General features: G+C 38.3%; 1 long non-coding RNA gene and 1 other non-coding gene across 4 annotated transcripts in view; both read left to right on the top strand.

Annotated features, from left to right (window-relative positions):
• LOC112321322 (uncharacterized) overlaps positions 1-14,926 on the top strand; it is a 76,042-nt gene that overhangs the window by 13,325 nt on the left and 47,791 nt on the right. The window lies entirely within an intron of this gene.
• Positions 5,587-5,726, top strand: LOC112321383 (small Cajal body-specific RNA 11). The gene has a single exon (XR_002976528.2). It is a non-coding gene; the product is annotated as a small Cajal body-specific RNA 11 (non-coding RNA).

Below are 14,926 nucleotides of genomic sequence, written 5' to 3'. Positions count from 1 at the left end.
ACTTTTTAAAAATCATTTTCATATCATTTTTTTCATTAATGTTCAAATATACTTATATCCATTTTATCACTACCACTTGCCCCTGCCCCACATACCCCCACCTCCCACCCTCAATCCTAACCCCCTTTGGCTTTGCCCATGCGTCCTTTATACATGTTCTTTGATGACCCTTTTCCTTCTTTCCCCCATTATTTCCCTTCCCTCTATACTGTGCTGTTTGTTCTTAATTTCAATGTCTCTGGTTGTATTTTGCTTACTTATTTGTCTTGTTAATTAGTTTCCACTTATAGGTAGGATGATGTTGTATTTGTCTTCAGTACCTGGCTTATTTCACTTAACATAATGCTGTCCATTTCCATACATGCTGTTGCAAAGGGTAGGAGCTCCTTCTTTCTTTCTGCTGCATAATATTCCACTGGGTAAATATACCACAGTGTTTTGATCCACTCATTTACTGATGGGCACCTAGGTGCTTCCAGCACTTGGCTATTGTAAATTGTGCTGCTATGAACATTGAGGTGCATAGTTCCTTTTGATTGGTGTTTCAGAGTTCTTAGGGTATATTCCCAGCAGTGGAATTGCTGGGTCAAAATGCAGTTCCATTTTTAGTTTTTTGAGGACAGTTCATACTGTTTTCCACAGTGCCTGCACCAGTCTGCATTCCCACCAATAGTGCAAAAGTATTCCCTTTTGTCCACAATCTCACCAGCACTTATTGTTTGTTGATTTGTTTATGATGGCCATTCTGACTGGTGTGAAGGGCTATTTCATTGTGGTTTTAATTTGCATCTCTCTGATGGCTAGTGATGCTGAGCATCCTTTTGTATGTCTCTGGGCCCTCTGTATGTCCTCCTTGGAGAAGTGTCTGTTCAGGCCCTTTGCCAATTTTTTAATTGGATTGTTTCTCTTCCTGGTGCTGAGTTGTGAGAGTTCTTTATATATTTTAAAGATCAAACCCATGTCCAAGATATCATTGGCGAATATATTTTCCCATACAGTTGCTTCCCTTTTCATTTTGCTAATGTTTTCATTAGCCATGCAGAAGCTTTTTATTTTGATGAAATGCCATTTATTTATTTTTTTCCTTTATATCTCTTGCTCTAGGGTACAGACCAGTGAAAACATTGCTGCATGGAATGTCTGAAAATTTCCTTGCTATGTTCTCCTGTAGGACTTTTGTGGTATAATAACTTATGTTTAAGTCATTTACTCATCTTCAGTTTATTTTTGTGTGGTGGAAGTTGATGGTTGAGTTTAATTTTGTTGCATGTAGGTGTCCAAATGTCCCAACAACATTTGTTGAAGAGGCTATTTTTAGTCCATCTTATGCTTCTGCTCCATTTGTTGAACATTAATTGACCATAAAGACTGGGGTTTGTTTTCTGGCTCTCCATTCTGTTCCATTGGTCTATGTGTCCATTCTTATGCCAGTACCAGAGTGTTTTGATTACCGTGACCTTGTATGATACTTTGATGTCAGGTATGATGATCCCTCCTACTTTGTTCTTTTTTCTCAAAATTGCTGAGGCTATTCAGGGTTGTTTATGGTTCCATATAAGTTTTTGAAATGCTTGTTCTACATCTGTAAAATATGTCAGTAGTATTTTAATAGGGATTGCACTGAATCTGAAAATTGCTTTGGGTAGTATGGACATTTTGATGGTGTTAATTCTTCCAATCCATGAGCATGGTACATGCTTCCATTTGTTTGTGTCTTCCTTAATTTCTGTCTTCAGTGTTGTGTAGTTTTCTGAGTACAGGTCTTTTACCTCCTTGGTTAGGTATATTCCTAGGTACTTTATTTTTCTTGTTGCTATATCAAATGGGATTTCTTTCCTGATTTCTGTTTCTGCAGTTTCATTGTTGGTATACAAAAATGCCTTTGATTTCTGAATATTGACTTTGTATCCCTCTGTTTTGCCAAATTTGTTTATTTAGGTCGAGTCGATTTTTGATGGAGTCTAGGGTTTTCTATGTACACCAGATGTCATCTGTAAACAATGACAGTTTTGGTTCCTCGTTTCCAATTTGCATGCCTTTTATTTCTTCTTCTTGTCTGATTGCTGTGGCTAGGACTTCCAATACTATGTTGAATAGAAGTGATGAAAGCGGACATCCTTGTTTTGTTCCTGATCAGAGTAGGAAAGCTTTTAGTTTTTGTCCACTGAGTATGATGTTGGCGTAGGTTTTTCATTTATGGCCATTATTATGTTGAGGTATCCTCCCTCTACTCCCACTTTGCTGAGTGTTTTAATCATAAATGGGTGCTGTACCTTATCAAATGCTTTTTCCTCATGTAGTGATTATGTGTCTTTTTCTTTCCTTTTTTATGTGAAATATTACGTTTATTGATTTGCGAATATTGCACCATCCTTATATCCCTCTCATGAATCCCACTTGATCATGGTGTATGATCTTTTCGATGTATTGCTGGATTCAGTTTGCTGTCATTTTTTTTTTTTTTTGAGGATTTTAGCATCTATGTTCATCAGTGAAATTGGCCTATAGTTTTCTTTCTTTCTTGTGTCTTTGTCTGGTGTTGGTCATTTCGGATTTTTTGGAATAGTCTGTGAAGGATAGAGGTTAGCTCTTCCTTAAATACTTTGTAAAATTCTCCTGTGAAACCGTCTAGTCCAGGGCTTTGTATGCTGGGAATTTTTTCATTACTGTCTCGATTTCATCAGCTGTTATTGGTTTGTTCAGGCATTCTACTTCTTCTTCATTCAGTTTTGGAAGGTTTTGAAAATTCTTGACATATAGTTCTTCACAGTAATTTTTTACAATCCTTTGTATTTCTGTGGTATCAATTGTAATCTCTCCTCTTTCATTTCTAATTGTGTTTATTTGGATCCTCTCTCTTCTTGATGATTCTGGTTAAAGGCTTGTCGATTTTATTTATCTTTTCAAAGAACCAGCTCCTGGATTTATTGATCCTTAGAATTTTTCTTTTAGTCTTTGTGCCATTTAATTCTGTTCTGATCTTGTTTATTTCCTTCTTTCTCCTTGCCCTGGGCTTTGTTTGTTGTTGTTCCTCCAGTTATGTAGATTTAGTTTTAGGTTGTTCATTTGAAATGTTTCTACCCTTTTTGTGGAGGCATGTATCACTATGAACTTCCCTCTCAGGACTGCCTTCACTGTGTCCCACACGTTTTGGATCATTGTGAGTTCTTTTTCAGTTGTTTCCAGAAACTTTCTGATTTCTTCCTTGAAATCACTATAAACCCATTCATTGTTTAATAGCATGCTATTCAATCTGCATGAGTTTGACTGATTTTTAGTTTTTTCCTAGAGGTTGGTTTCTAGTTTCAGACTCTTGTGGTCTGAGAAAATGCTTCATAAGATTTCAGTTTTCTTGAAATTGTTGAGGTTTGTTTAGTGTCCTGTCGTGTGGTCTACCTTTGAAAATATTTCATGTGCATTTGAAAAGAATGTATATTTTGCTTCTTTTGGATGAATGGTTCTATACATATATCAGTTAAGTCCATTTTGTCTTATATGTCTTTCTTTTCCACAATACTTTTGTTGATATTTTCTTTGGAAGTCCTATCCATTGTTGACAGTGGGGTTTTAAAATCCTACTGTAAGTGTGTTGCTGTCTATATTGTTCATGAAGTCCTCCAAGATTTACCTTATATATTTGGGTGCTCCTATTCTGGGTGCATATATGTTTACAATATTCATGTCTTCTTGAAGGACTCTTCCCTTGAGTAATTTGAAGTGGCCTTTTGTGTCTCTTTTTATGGCCTTTATTTTGAAGTCTCTTTTCTCTGATATAGGTATGGTTACCCTGGCTGTTTTTTCTGTCTTGTTTGCTTGGAATGTGTTTTTCCAACCCTTCACTTTAAGTCTGTGTAGATTTTTTGTTTTGAGGTTGGTCCTTTATAGGTAGCATATGTGTGGGTCATATTTTTTTTTTATTGTTATTCAATTACAGTTGTATGCCTTTTCTCCCCATCCCTCCACCCCACCCCAGGTGAACCCACCTCCCTCCCCCCTCTCCACCCTCCCCCTTGGTTTTGTCCATGTGTCCTTTATAGTAGTTCCTGTAATCCCCTCTACCCACTGTCCCCGCCCCCACCCCCTGGCTATTGTTAGATTGTTCTTAACTTCAATGTCTCTGGTTATATTTTGTTTGCTTTTTTCTTCTATTGCTTATGTTCCAGTTAAAGGTGAGATCATATGGTATTTGTCCCTCACTTCCTGGCTTATTTCACTTAGCATAATGCTCTCCAGTTTCATCCATGCTGTTGCAAAGGGTATAAGCTCCTTCTTTCTCGGGTCATATTTTCTTATCCATTCAGCTATTCTATGTCTTTTGATTGGAGCATTTAATGCATTTACATTTAACATTATTATTGATAGGTACTTATTCATTGCCATTTTCCCCCTTTATATCTGTGTTCCTCTTTGTCTCTCATTTTTCATCTTCTTAAATCAGTCCCTTCAGCATATCTTGCAAGGCTGGTTTGGTGGAGGTATATTCTTCTGGCCTTCCTTTGTCTGGAAAACTCATTTCACCTTCCATTTTAAGTGACAGCCTTGCTGGGTAGAGTAGTCTTGCTTGCAGGACTTTGCTTTTTATTACTTGGAATATTTTCTCCTAATCCCTCCTGGCTTATAGTGTTTCCCTTTAGAAGTCAGCTGCTGGCCTTATCTGAGCTCTGTTGTATGTTACTTCCTGTTTCTCCCTTGCTGCCTTTAAGATTCTGTCTTTGTCTTTGGGTTTTGCCATGTTAATTATGAAGTCTTTTGGAGTGGGCCTCTTTGGGTTCCGCTTGATTGGCACCCACTGAACTTCCTGAACTTGTGTGACTTTTTCTCTCTTCAAATTAGGAATGTTTTCAGTCATTACTTTTTCAAAGTTTTTCTGCCCCTTACTCCTCCTCTTCTCCTTCTGGTATCCCTGTTACACAGGTATTTTTCATTTTCATGTTGTCCTGCAGTTCCCCTAACCCCTCTTTGTTCTTTTTGAGTCTCTTTTCCTTTTCTTGAGTTTTTTCTACCTTTTCCCCCAGCCCGATGATTTGATGCTCTGCTTCATCTAATCTGCTTTTGATTCTTTCTACTGTGTTGTTCAGTTCATAAGTTGTATTTTTCATTTCCTCTTGGTTCTTCTTGAATGTTTCTATGTCCTTTTTCACGCTGATATAGTTTGCTGTAAATTCCTTGTAGCTTCCCTGTAGTGGTAATTCTCTTTGGTAACTGAGCTCATTAAGCTTCCTTATAACCAATGTTTTGATCTCAATATCTGATAGTTTACTTGCCTCTATGCCAGGGGTGTCAAACCCATTTTCACCAGGGGCACATCAGCGTCAAAGTTGCCTTCAAAGGGCCAAAATAACTTTAGGACTGTATAAATGTAACTACTCCTTAACTGTTAAGGAGTTGAAATTACATTCGGCCCTTTGAAGGCAACTGTGAGGCTGATGTGGCTCCCGGTAAAAATGAGTTTCACACCCCTGCTCTATGTCATTTAGCACTCTTTCTGAGGGTTCTTTTCTTGAGATTGCGGGTTGTGTCTTTGTGTTCCAGGTGTTTGTGAGTCTCTTCTTGTCTGCTTCTTCAACTTAGATTGTTCTGTTTTTCTTGTCCTGGCCTATGCTTTCTCTGCTCCCTTGTTCTCAGTTGTAACAGGGGAGTCTGGCAGGACACACAGCAATCTCCCTATCAGTTTAGGAGGGCCATCTTGAGTATAGGGCTGGCTCTTAAAGGCACGAGAGGACAATAAGGAAAAAAAATGTTCTGTTTTTTTTAAAAAAAATATTTTATTCATTTGTTTATTTTTAGAGGGAGGAGAAGGGAAGGAGAAAAAGAGGGAGAGAAACACCAATGTGTGGGTGCCTCCCATGCACCCCTCAGTGGAGATCTGGCCTGCAACCCAAACATGTGCCCTGTCCGGGAATTGATCTCACGACCACCCAGTCCACAGGCGGGTTCTCAATCCACTGAGCCATACCAGCCAGGGCTGAATTGATCTGTTTTGATTCCCTGAGTTTGTTTTGTGAACCTCTATGGTAGGAGATCTGTGATATTCAGTAGTGCAGTCTCCTTAATCTCCTGAACTTGTTTCTTTTGGGATGCCCTTTCTGCCATTTATGTTGGCTCTCTCGATGTAATTGAGTTTTGATTGCTGTTGGGTCATTCTTTGGTCAGGACTTCCCTCCAGCTGGTTGACTGTGGGTCACTCCGCCCACGACATCTTGTGTGCTGTTGTGCAGGTGCTGCCTGAACAAAACCACAAAGCCCAGGAAATAAACCCATACCTGGAAAAATAACTCCCCCCCACAATCCCACTATCAACAGCAAGTGAACTAGTATTAGTAAGTATGTAAAGAGATTAAGAGTATTATAAGAAAGAAGGCAAATATGAAATGACCTACTGAAAGAAAAAGGATTTTGAGAGGGTAGGGGCAGGAGCACTAATAAGAATTAGGAGTTGGAGCAATGTGAAGAGAGAAAGTAAAATTCACATCATGAATAAAAAAGAGAATGAAGAAGGTAGAATGAAGTACGAGAAGGGAAGCATATGGTATTAGTTTTAAACAGAAGATAAAGTGAGATAGAAAGAAAAATGAAGGAAAAAAGCAAATAAATAATAAAAATAGAGGAGCCAATTTGGAGAGAACAATCCACCACAGTACTATCAACAACAATTGAGCTAAAATTAATATAGGTGGGGTGGGAATAAGGGGAAAATGAAAGAAAGAAAAGCTTAATTGATGTCTAAAGGAATGGGAAGTGATTTTGATATGATAGAGGGAGTGTGGGTACTAAGAGTGAGGAACAAGAAGCAGGCTAAGACAGTTAAAAGTTAAAATTTTAGATGAAAAGAAAAAGAGAAAAAGGAGAATAAGGAAAAATAAAAGGGCAGGATGAAAGAAGAAAGAAGAAATAGGCTGAGACGGCAGAATTCAAAATTTGAGGTGAAAAAAAGTAGGAGAGGAGATGGGTAAATTTTGAGATTTGAAATAGAAAATTAGTGAAGATCTAGTAGAGATAAAGTTGAAAAAATGGAACAATAAGTAGCCTACCCTCAACCAACTAGGAAATATTGATAAAGGTGGAGAGAGAATGCGGGTATTTTGAGAGCAGGGAAAAAGAATGTGAGATTACCATTGACAAGAAAATTGGTTTTGTAAGGCTGGATGGGCGGAGAAACAGTAAGAGTGTGGAATGGTAACAAGTTGCAGCAAGTGAGAAAACAATTTAAAATGAAAATAATGAGAGGAAAGAAGTAGGTAAAATGGGGTAAGAGAAGGGAGGGGCAAAATATGTGAAGTGAAGTAAACTGTAGTATAAAACCTAGTGACTTAATATGCACAAACTTGCTGGACAAGAAATGAATGTTAAATAGCTATGTAGGAAAGAAAATACTGCAAATCATGGAGAAGACCGTAGTAGATTTTATCTTGGCAGCCTCTAGTATTTACCACTATTTTTTCTTTCTGGATCTGCCTCTGGTGATGTCAGATTTTGATCCCTTCTGACCTTAGGCAGCCTTCTCTGAGACTGCCAGGGATCTATTGTCTATGGCTGTGTCCTTTGGTTGTTAATCTAGTCACTCTGCACTCAGCAGTCAGGCTTAAGTACCACAGAGCCAGGGCAGAGTCCCTCCTGGGTTGGGGCTGTTGTTTCCCCTCTGGCTGCTGCCACTTGGGGGAGCATGGTCTGCCTGAGCAGCATGGCTGCTGCTGTGTGGGGTATGACTCAGCACCAGAATCCCAGAGCCTACTCTCTTAGTTCTCTTCCTAAAGCTTCCATCGCCAGTCTCTCCTCAGGCGTCTCCAGCCCACTCTGCGCCCGCTTTTGCTGGAGCCCAGGGTAAGTGGCTGCACATGAAAATTTGCACATTGGCCCTTTAAATGGCTCTTTGTGTCTCTAGCCGTCCATCTCTGGCAGAGTGCAACCCTGCCACTTGTGCTGCTGGTTGTTATCTGTGTACTCTTTGGGCTCTGGTGCTCTAGGCTGGGAATCCTAGCTTAGGGTTTAGACCCCACTCTTCTCAGGGGAATCCAACCACCTGCTTAATTATCCCTCCCACGCTGACACCTGTGGGCACCCAGCCAGCTCTCTCGAGTCTCCACCAAACTCCTTAGCAGACAGGTTGTGCTGAAGCTGATTCTTCTGTGTGTGCGAGGTTTTAAGGCTTCTCTCTTGCTATTGTTCAGTTGTTTGTTCCAGGTGATTTCTCCACAATTTAGTTGTAATTCCAGATTGCTCCTGGAAGGAGGTTTGTGTGACTTCAATTCACTCCTCCACCATCTTGCATCCTTTCTACGTCTTTACACTTATAGCTGAAACTGTTGCACATCTGTGACTGTGTAATTCTAGGGCTGGCCCTTCACTCTGAAGAGGTCTGATTCATTTCCTGTCAAATGTTACATCAGGGACACTAGAATCTTTCCTGAGGAAGAATCTTCAGCGTCTTAGAAGCAGGAAAATAGAGAAGAAGGAGCAGTTGTCATTATCCTCAGGAAATTATCAGTGACCACTGAAAATAGAAAGCTACTAGGGTTTCTTAGAGGGAAAGTCAGAGTAGTAAAAAGGTGGGCTCAGTCTGTAAAAACATGCATTGCCCTTCTTCATCAGCTAGTGCATGGAAAACCCTGGAGTACACAGATCATGTATATGCAGTCAGTAAGTTCCTGAGCTTTCCATGTGGATCACATAGTTCTGGATCTGAAGCCCTGTCTTCTAGTTGAATAGAGCAGGTGAATGCTGGCCCACATGGGTTCCATGTGTGAGTGAGCTTCTATAGTTATTGCCCTTGCCTCACAGTGAACAGTTTTAATTGTTTTTTGAGAAAACCACATTATTATGAGTCAATTCACACTTAAAACCATATACAAAATGTTTTTTTGTATACACAGAGAATTGTGGAACATTCACCAAGTCCCTTTTAGAATAGTTTCTTTATCTCAAATAGAAACACTATAACATTTAGCTACAACCACCCTAATCTTCCATTCCCTTAAGCACTGGGCAACCACTAAGGTATATCTTGTCCCTTATATATTTGCCTATTCTGGACACTTCATATATTACAAATGGAATCATAATACAGGGTCCAACACAAATAATGTCCCTTTTTTATTACAAAATATTTTATTACAAAATCATAAGCATGCAATTCTATAACATAACAATATCACACTCAAGCACACCATATGTGAAATGTTCAAATAAAACTATAAATTATTACACCCATATTATTATCCTACCAGGTTGCCAGACCTTGTAAATATGGGGTCTTTTGTGACTGGCTGTTTTTACTTAGCATGGTTTTCAGGGTTCATTTATGTTGTAGCATATTAGTACTTCATAGTATTTCATTCCATATATGAGGTCTGTCCGGAAAAAGTCCAGCCATTGTTAATATGACAATGGTTTGTGTGACATCGAGGTAACCTGGCAGCCAAGCAGAGTGGACTAGAAGGCACATGCGTGAACAATGATGACTTCACTGTACTAGTCAGTGGGGGTGGTAGATGCCATTGAGTGAGCATGTGTACTGTGTGGCTGTCACATTCAAAATGACTGAGCGAGTAGAGCAATGAATCTGCCTCAAATTGTGTGTTAACCTTGAACATTCCATGTTCAAGGAATAGTTTACTCCATGTAAACTATTAAGATGATTCAGAAGGCCACAGCTATGGACAACTGGTGATTGGCAGCTTCATCATGACAACGTGCCCACTCATGCATCATGTCTCATGGAGAGATTTTTTGTGAAACATCTAATCACCCAGATGACTCAGCTGAAGGTAATTGGCATCACTGTGTCAGGTCCCAAGGTACCTACTTTGAAGGGGACTGAGATGTCATTTTCCTATGTACAATGTTTCTTGTATCTTCTTTTCATATTACATGCCTAGATACCTTCTAGACACACCTCTTATGTATGTGTGTATAGCACCTATATTTAGATATTACTCATACACAGTACAATACACACATTTAAAATGAACAATTCTAAACACAAAGTAAAATTCTAAATATTATTGTATTTAGTATAAAGAATATAATATTTATTACAATAATATACAATAATAACACCAGAATACTAAATACTAAATACAGTGTTATTTATTTACAATAATATTTAGTATAATCACAGAGGCATGCAATTATCAGTCATTTTAGAACACCTGTTTTCAGTTCTTTTGGGCCTATACCTAGGACTAGAATTGCTGGGTCATACAGTAATTCTGTGTTTAACTTTTTGATAATGTGCCAAACTTTACATAGTAGCTGCACCATTTTATAGTCCTACCATCAATGCACAAAGGTTCCAATTTCTCCACATCTTTACCAACACTTGTTAGTTTCTGTTTTCTTTTCCTTTTTTAAAAAAAATTTTTATTGTTATTCAATTAAAGTTGTCTGCGTTTTCTCCCCATCCCTCCACCCCACCCCAGCCAAACCCACCTTCCTCCCCTGCCTCCACCCTCCCCCTTGATTTTGTCCATGTGTCCTTTATAGTAGTTCCTGTAATCTCCTCTCCCTACTGTCCCCTCCCCACTCCCCCCTGGCTATTGTTAGATTGTTCTTAACTTCAATATCTCTGGTTATATTTTGTTTGCTTTTTTCTTTTGTTGATTATGTTCCAGTTAAAGGTGAGATCATATGGTATTGATTATGGCCAGCATAGTGGGTATAAAGTGCTATCTCCTTGTGGTTTTATTTTACATTTCTCTAATAATGCTGTCGAACATCTTTTCATGTGCTTATTGGTCATTTGTATAACTGCTTTGGAAAATGTCTGTTCAAGTCATTTGTCTATTTTTAATTGGATTATTTGTCATTTTGTTGTTGAATTGTAAGAGCTCTCTTTATATATTCTAGATAGTAGACCATTATCAGGTATATGGTTTGCAAATATTTTCTTCCATTCTGTGAGATGTCTTCCTTTTTTGGTAAGACTATTTTTTAGGGTAGTTGTAGTTTCATAGCAAATTTGAGAGAAAGGTACAGAGGTTTCTTATATACTCCCTGCCTCTCTCCATACTGATACAGCCTCCCCCATTTTCAACATTCTTCACCAGAACGATACTGTCGTTACAATTGATGAACCTATGTTGATACATCATGATCACCCAAGGTTTACGGTTTACCTTAAGGTTCACTCTTGATGTACATTTTATGGGCTTGGACAAGTTGCATAATGTTACATATCCATCATTGTAGTATCATACAGAACACTACCCTAAACATCCCTTGTGCTCATTAACCTCCTACTCCACAACCCCACATACTGCTGATCTTTCTACTACCGCCATAGTTTTGCCTTCTCCAGAATGTCATTTACTGTATTTTTCGGATTATAAGACGCACCCCATCCCCAGATTTGGGAGGAAAATGGGGGTGCGTCTTATAGTCTGGATATAGCTTACCTGGCTCACTGATGGGGGGAGAGCGGTAGTGGAGTGGGTGGGTTTTTTTTCCTATTTTCCTCCTCTAAAACCTAGGTGCATCTTATGGTCCAGTGCGTCTTACAGTCTGAAAAAATATGGTATATGTTTCTAGAAATGTGTAAATTTAAGCAAAGTTTTCAAATTTCTTGGCATACACTTGTTCATAGTAATTTCTTACATTCTTTTGTATTTCTATGGTATCAGTTGTAATTTCTCTTTCATTTTTGATTTTACTTATTTGAGTCCTCCTTTTTTCTTGATGAGCCTGGTTAAAGGCTTGTTGACATTGTTTATCTTTTCAAAGAACCAGCTCCTGGATTTACTTATCCTTTGATTGTGCTTTTAGTCTCTATGTCATTTAATTCTGCTCTGATCTTGGTTATTTCCTTCCTTCTTCTTCCTCTGGGCTTTGTTGTTGTTCCTCTAGTTCTTGTAGATGTAGGGTTAGATTGTTTATTTGAAATGTTTCTATCAGTTTTAGGTAGGCCTGTATCACTTTGAACTTCCTTCTCAGGACTGCCTTCCCTGTGTCCCATAGGTTTTGGCCTGTTGTGTGTTTATTTTCATTTCTTTCCAGAAACTTTTTGATTTTTTGATTCTTGACCTCATTATTATCCCATTCATTGTTTAATAGCATAGTATTCAGTCTCCATGAATTTGAGTGATTTTAAATTTTCCTTGAGGTTGGTTTATACTTTCAAACCATGGTAATCTGAGAAAATGCTGGATGTGGTTTCAATTTTTGAATTTTTTCAGGCTTGTTTTGTGTCCTATGATGTGGTGTGTCTTTGAAAATATTCCATGTGCATTTGAAAAGAATGTTTATTTTGCTTCTTTGGGATGAAAGGCTGTATATATGCATATCAGTTTAGTCCATTTGATCTAGTGCATCATGCCACAATATCCTTATTGATATTTGGTTTGTAAGATCTATCCATTGTTGACAGTGGGATGTTAAAAGCCCCTTGTATAAGTGTGCTGTTGTCTATCTCTTTCTCAGAGTCCTCCAAAATTTTCCTTATATATTTGGGTGCTCCTATGTTGGGTACATATATATTTATAATGCTTATGTCTTCTTGATGAATTCTTCCTTTAAGTATTGTGAAGTGTCCTTCTGGGTCTCTTTTTGTGGCCTTTGTTTTGAAGTCTATTTTCTCTGATATAAGTATTGCTATACCAGCTTTTGTTTACTGTCCATTTGATGGGAATACTTTCTTCCAACCCCTTGCTTTCAGTCTGTGTAGGTCTTTTGTTCTGAGGTGGGTCTCTTGTAGGCAGCATATATGAGTCATGTTTCCTTATCCATTTAGCTACCTTATGTCTTTGGATTGGAGTGTTTAATCCATTTACATTTAACGTTAATAGGTACTTATTCATTGCCACATTCCCCCTTTGTATCTGTGTTCCTCTTTGTCTCACTCTTTTTCTTCATCTTCTTATATCAGTCCCTTCAGCATATCTTGCAAGGCTGGTTTGGTGGAGGTGTATTCTTTTGGCCTTCCTTTGGGAAACTCCTTATTTCACCTTCCATTTTAAATGACAGCCTTGATGGGTAGAATAATCTTGGTTGCAGGACTTTGCTTTTCATTACTTGGAATATTTTCTGCTATTCCCTCCTGGCTTGTGGTGTTTCCATTGAGAAGTCAGCTGCTGGCATTATCAGAGCTCCATTGTACGTTGCTTCCTGTTTCTCCCTTGCTGCCTTTAAGATCCTGTCTGTGTCTTTGAATTTTACCAATTTAATTATGATGTGTCTCCGAGTGGGTCTCTTTGGGTTCCTCTTGATTGGGACCCTCTCTGCTTTGTGAACTTGTGTGACCTTTTCTCTCATCAAATAAGGAAATTCTCTGTCATTACTTTTTCAGACAGGTTTTCTATCCCTTGTTCCTCATCTTCTCTTTCTGGTGTCCCTGTTATATGGACATTTTTACATTTCATGTTGTTCTGCAGTTCCATTAACCCCTCTTCATTCATTTTGAGTCTTTTTTCATTGTTTTGCTCTTCCTGGGAAACTTTTTATACTTTGTCCTCCAGATCACTGATTCGATCCTCTGCTTCATCTAACCTCCTTTTGATTCCTTTTACTGAGTTCTTCAATTCAGAAATTGTTTTCTTCATTTCCTCTTCACTTTTATTTATAGTGTCTATGTCCTTTTCCATGCCAATGTACTTCATAGCAAGTTTTTTGCAGCTTCTCTGTAGTTTTTCATAATTCTCCCTGAGCTCATTGAGCTTCCTTATAACCATTGTTTTGAAATCAATATCTGAGAGTTTACTTGCCTGCATTTCATTTAGCCCTCTTTCTGGGGATTCCGTCTTTCCTTTCAATCTGGGGTTGTTTCTTTGCCTCCCCATTCTAGGGGATACTCTTTTTGTGTGCCTCTTCTTAAATTGATCAGCTTTGACTCCCTGTCTTTGTGGTGTGAATTTCTGTGGTAGAAGACCTGAGTGATTCAGTGGTGCAGTGTTCTTGATCTCCTGAACCTGATACTCTTTGGATGCCCTTTATGACATTTATGTTGGCTCTCTGGATGTAACTGGGTTTTGATTGTTGTAGGGTCTTTCTTTGGTGAGTCCTTCCTTCCAGTTGGTTGACTGAGGGTCACTCTGCCCCCCACATCTTGTATGATGTTGTGCAGGTGCTGCCAGAACAAAATACAACCCCCAAGAACAAGCCCACCCCAGCAAAAATACCCACACCTGAAATCCCACTATCAACAGCAAATGTACCAGTATTAATAAGGTTGTAAAGAGATTTTGGCTATTATAAGAAAGGAGAGTGAATATGAGATGATCTACTGAAAGAAAAATGATTTTGAGAGGGTAGAGGGAGTAGCACTACTAATAGTAGGGAATCCGAGCAATGTGAATAGAGAAAGTAAAATGTTCATTATAAATAAAAAAGGGAATGTAGAATGTGGAATGGACTGTGAGAAGGTAAGCATATAGTATTAGGTTTAAATAGAAATTAATAAAGAAATATAGTGAGAAAGAGAAAGAAAAAGGAAAAAAAATAATAAAGAAGGAACCAAAACTGAGAAAAAGATCCACCACAGCACTAACAACAACAAATGAGCTAATATTAATATAGTTGGGATGGGAATAAGAGGGGAAAAACAATGAAAGTAAAGCTTAAGAGATGTGTAGAGGAAAGGGAATAGATTTTGAGATGATAGAGGGAGAGAGAATACTAAGAGTGAGGATAGGAAACCAGGCTAAGATAGGGAAAAATTAAAATTTGAGATAAAAAGAAAAATAAAAAAAGGGCAGGATGAAAGAGAAACAAGAAAAAAACAGGCTAAGTCAGGGCAAAATAAAAATTGGAGTCAAAAAAAAAAGAACAGGAGATAGTAAATTTTGAGATTTGAAATGCATTATTAGTGAAGATCTAGAGATAACATTGAAAAAATGCAACAACTACCCTATCCTCAACTTATGAGCAAATATTGATAAAGGTGGAGAGAGAACATGGTTATTTTAAGAATGGCAAAAGGAATGTGAGATAACCATTG

Source organism: Desmodus rotundus, chromosome X, assembly GCF_022682495.2.
Source record: "Desmodus rotundus isolate HL8 chromosome X, HLdesRot8A.1, whole genome shotgun sequence".
In the NCBI taxonomy this organism is placed as follows: domain Eukaryota; kingdom Metazoa; phylum Chordata; class Mammalia; order Chiroptera; family Phyllostomidae; genus Desmodus; species Desmodus rotundus.
The sequence above is the reverse complement of the archived record's forward strand: the minus strand, read 5'-3'. Positions and strand labels throughout refer to the sequence as shown.